Source organism: Protobothrops mucrosquamatus, unplaced genomic scaffold (genome assembly GCF_001527695.2).
Source record: "Protobothrops mucrosquamatus isolate PMUCROS unplaced genomic scaffold, P.Mucros_1.0 scaffold1835, whole genome shotgun sequence".
NCBI lineage: Eukaryota > Metazoa > Chordata > Lepidosauria > Squamata > Viperidae > Protobothrops > Protobothrops mucrosquamatus.
The window spans coordinates 211,349-215,503 of record NW_015387967.1 but is presented as its reverse complement, the minus strand read 5'-3'; the positions used below and the strand labels follow the sequence as shown (position 1 = coordinate 215,503).

At 51.8% G+C, this 4,155-nt stretch overlaps 1 protein-coding gene across 1 annotated transcript in view; it reads right to left on the bottom strand.

Moving 5' to 3' along the window:
- RBM23 (RNA binding motif protein 23) overlaps positions 1 to 552 on the bottom strand; it is a 30,277-nt gene extending 29,725 nt beyond the window's left edge. Inside the window, exon 1 of the mRNA XM_015823326.1 lies at positions 537 to 552. The gene's annotated coding sequence lies outside the window, so the exon portion shown is untranslated. The remainder of the gene's footprint in view (positions 1 to 536) is intronic.
- Between the last annotated feature and the right edge of the window lie 3,603 nt (positions 553 to 4,155).

Below are 4,155 nucleotides of genomic sequence, written 5' to 3'. Positions count from 1 at the left end.
TGGGGGCTGAAGATGTCTGGCCTTCGACTCCCAGAATTCCCCAACCAGCCATCCTGGGGGCTGAAGATGTCTGGCCTTTGATTCCCAGAATTCCCCAGCCAGCCAGCCAGCCACCCTGGGGGCTGAAGATGTTTGGCCTTCGACTCCCAGAATTCCCCAGCCAGCCACCCTGGGGGCTGAAGATGTCTGGCCTTGAACTCCCAGAATTCCCCAGCCAGCCACCCTGGGGCCTGAAGATGTCTGGCCTTCGACTCCCAGAATTCCCCAGCCACCCACCCTGGGGGCTGAAGATGTCTGGCCTTCGATTCCCAGAATTCCCCAACCAGCCACCTTGGGGGCTGAAGATGTCTGGCCTTCGACTCCTAGAATTCCCCAGCCAGCCACCCTGGGGGCTGAAGATGTCTGGCCTTCGATTCCCAGAATTCCCCAGCCAGCCATACTGGCTGAGGAATTATGGGAGTCGAAGTCCACACATCTTCAAGCTGCCAAGGTTGAGAATCACTCCCTTATCCAATGGGCCCAATGATGGCACCTACCTCTCTCTCTCTCTCCTTCCTTCCTCCTGCCTCGCCTCGACTAAGGCAACGAAGCACCAGCACACCGCAGCCCCAGCGCCTGTGGGTAGAAAAGCAGCGCCACATGGACCAGGGTACCCTCTGCGCCATGTTCCCCGACTCCTTGCCTTCCCCAAGGCTCCATCTTGTCACCTACCTGCCCTGAAGACGAGCAGCGGCCTCCCCCTCCTCCAAGCCCCCTCCCCAAAAACACACTTCCGGGAAGAAAGGAAAGGCCGAAAGGTACCCGAGGGGGCCAGGCCAAGCCACGCCCTCGCCCCGAAGCCACGCCCCTTTCGGCATCTGCGCCTCTTTCCCCCCCTCTCCTCTTTCGGAGCCCTAGGGGAAATCCTAAGCCCCCCCTCTCCCGTTTGACGTCACCGTCCGCGGCGTGACGTCACCGCCACTACCCGTTCGATGCTTCGACCGCCTGAGGCCTGGCTGTTTTGGGTTCTTTTTCACCTTCTAAGTCACTCACCCACCTTCCCCTTCGCTTTCGGCCGCTAGACCGCGGCGATTTCGTCCGTCCCGTCGGCCTCCGAAGGGCTTCGCTCCCTCCTCAGACGCGGCCGCAGCGAAGCAGGAGCAGCAGCGATTCTAAGATGGCGGCGGACGCTGCTCCCTCCAGGACCGTACCCCTCCCTTCTCCTTCGCCTCGCGAGGGGGCGCAGCACGCGTGCGCAGAGGCGTCCGCAGCGCGGATTGGCTGAAAGGATGCGAAGGAAAGATGAAGCGTGTTAAAGAGGGAGGGACCCGAAGGGAAAAACTCGGGCGCCGATTGGATTGTCTGCCTCGGGGAGGCGGGCTTTTAGAGTGAGGTTCCCGCTGATTCGATCACGGCTCAGAAAGGCGTATTGAGATAGATCTTTTTTTTTTTTTTTTAACCTTTACTTCCCTCGCAGGTAGAAAAACCAATGGTTGTTAAGACAGAGGCGGGGTTTCCTAGTAGCCAATTGGGCAAGCCGACGGGGGGGAAAAAAAAAAATAAACTATCGGGGCAGCTGATTGGCTGGACGAGCGGAAAAAAACGCGAAAGTTTATTAAGTACAGCGAATATCATTGGGCTACAGCGTGGTGGGTGGAGCGAAGCGAAAGGATCCGCCCCTGCGAGGTTTGCCCTGATTGGTTAGCCCTTCAGGCTACAAACAAAGACCTGATTGGGCTTTTGGTCGCCGAGTCGGTAAGGGAGCCACTTTCCTGTAGCGAAGGGAAAAGGGGAGGAGTCGCGCAGTTACCACGGCAACAGCGGCCTGGTCTCCCGGCTGAGGCCTGGCGAGTTGCTCGCCTCGCCGTTTCCTAACGAGGAGGCAAAATAGGCGTCCTTTGTCCCGAAACTGGGGCGGTTTTGTAGACTGCCGAGGCGGGATGGGGATTCGGAAGGGCCGAAGGCCTCCATAATCTCTTTATTATTAAAGCCTGGTAGCTGAGCGCAATCCCTGAGCCCATTATGTGAGGAAAGAGAGGCCACTTTCAACAGGGCCGCCTCAACTAACCCTGGTTCAATAACAATAATAACAACTTTATTGTCACTTTGAATGTACACCAATCAGCACACACCAAAATGACATTGTGTTGTTGCATACAGCTCTCAAAGGGCCGCCACCTCAGCTAATCCTGGTTCAAATTGGGAACCGGGATCCCTCATGTATCCAGGCCCCCCACGCCCACCCCAGCCATTTAGGGGTGATGAAAGTAAAAGCACCCCCCTTCCACGTGCCCTTAAAACAGCAGGAAATCAAGGACATCGCAATGGCAGCAAGTCTGCTCCTCGACTTAGGCCCGCAGTTTGAGTCCAAAATTTGGTGTTGCTGAGCAAGAAATTGGTTAAGTGGATTTTGCCCCGTTTTATGACCTTTCTTGCCACAGTCGCTAAATGAATCACTGCGGTTGCTAAGATAGGTCACACAGTTGTGCACTGAATCAGGCTTCCGTCATTGGGCTTTGCTTGCAACCGTCATAGATACGAGTCAGTTGCCGAGCGCCTGAATTTTGATCGCGTGACCATTGGGGAGGCACCGATGGTCCTAATATGAAAAATGGTCATTAAGTCACTTTGTTCACAGCCGTTAACTTCAAATGGTCACTAAGCGAAGTGTTGTAAGTTGAGGACTACCTGCATCAGGCTAGTTAACAGCCTGGCTACCTCATTTTGCACCCTTCAAGGGAAGCCCTACATGCAGTCCGCTGGAGTAGTCAAGCTCAGAGGCAACTACTGGCAGGATATATGCATTGCTCTAAATGTGAGGTTTCTACTGGATGGCCCTATCCTGTATTGGGTAGTCCTTGACTTACGACCACAGTTGGGACTGGGCCTTAGGTTACCAAGGAATGCAGTCATTAATAGCACTAAGACTTATAGACAGCTTCACAGGGCTTAGCAGCCCTTTCTAAGCAATTTATGGAGTCGGCCTAATGCCCCCCACAATCTGGGTCCTCATTTTACTGACCTCAGAAGGATGGAAGCCCGAGTCAACCTCGAGCTGGTTAGGATCAAACTGCTAGCAGTGAGCAGTGAATTTGCCTGCAATACTGCATTTTAACAAATGCACCCACTTTTGTGACCATTTTTAGCATGGTCATTAAGCGAGTCCGGCTTCCCCCGTTGATTTTACTTGTCAGAAGATTGCAAAGCAGCAATCCCAGCATGCCGCAACTGTCGTAAATGCACGCTGGTGGCCGAGTGCCAAATTCCGATCACGTCACCACGAGGACAGTGGCAGTCATCGATGCGAGGACCATTTGCCCTTTTCTCATCACTGTCGTAACTTAGAATGGTTGGTAAACACATGGTCATAAGTCGAAGACTACCTATATGGAAGAGTTTAATAAGGATGTCCAAATGAACTTCTGGGAAACGCAGGATACATCAGAAAAGTTATACAGCTTTTTTCTTTGAAAAGAGAAGTTTAACAAGTAGGCTGGCTCGGTCGCTCAACAGCGAGACACTGGTGAAGCTGGCACAGCAGCGCCTGCATTTTTTGCGTCGCATGAGAAAAGCACATCTTCCTTCCCCCGTCCTTACCACTTTCTACAGAGGGACGATCAAGAGCATCCTGTCATACAGGATCAGTCTGGATTGGAAGCATCACTGCTTCAGACAGGAAGATGGTGCTGAGAGTGGTGAGGACAGCAGAAAAGATCATTGGCAGTTCCCTCCCTCCCATACAGGACATGGCACATAAGCGTTGCTTGAGCAGGGTCCGCAAAATTGTCTGGGACACGACACATCCTCTTCACGACCTGTTTTCCTTGTTAACTTCTGGAAGAAGGCTCCATGGTATCCGAAGCAGAACATCCAGATTCAGTCATAGTTTTGTTCCATACAGTATTAACTTTGTGAACTCTAAAGCTTCCTCCTTCCGTTATGTATTCAAGATGGACAATGATTAATATTTATGTTACTTATATGTAAGGGTGTAGGTCTATACATACGTTGTATATAGCATGTTTAAATGTGTGTTATGTGTGTGTACACCTTGAGAGCAAGCAACTAAATTTCATTTTTAATTTGTGCCATTGTGCCCACAGTAAAAAATGACAATAAAGTTTCTATCTATCTATCTATCTATCTATCTATCTATCTATCTATCTATCTATCTAT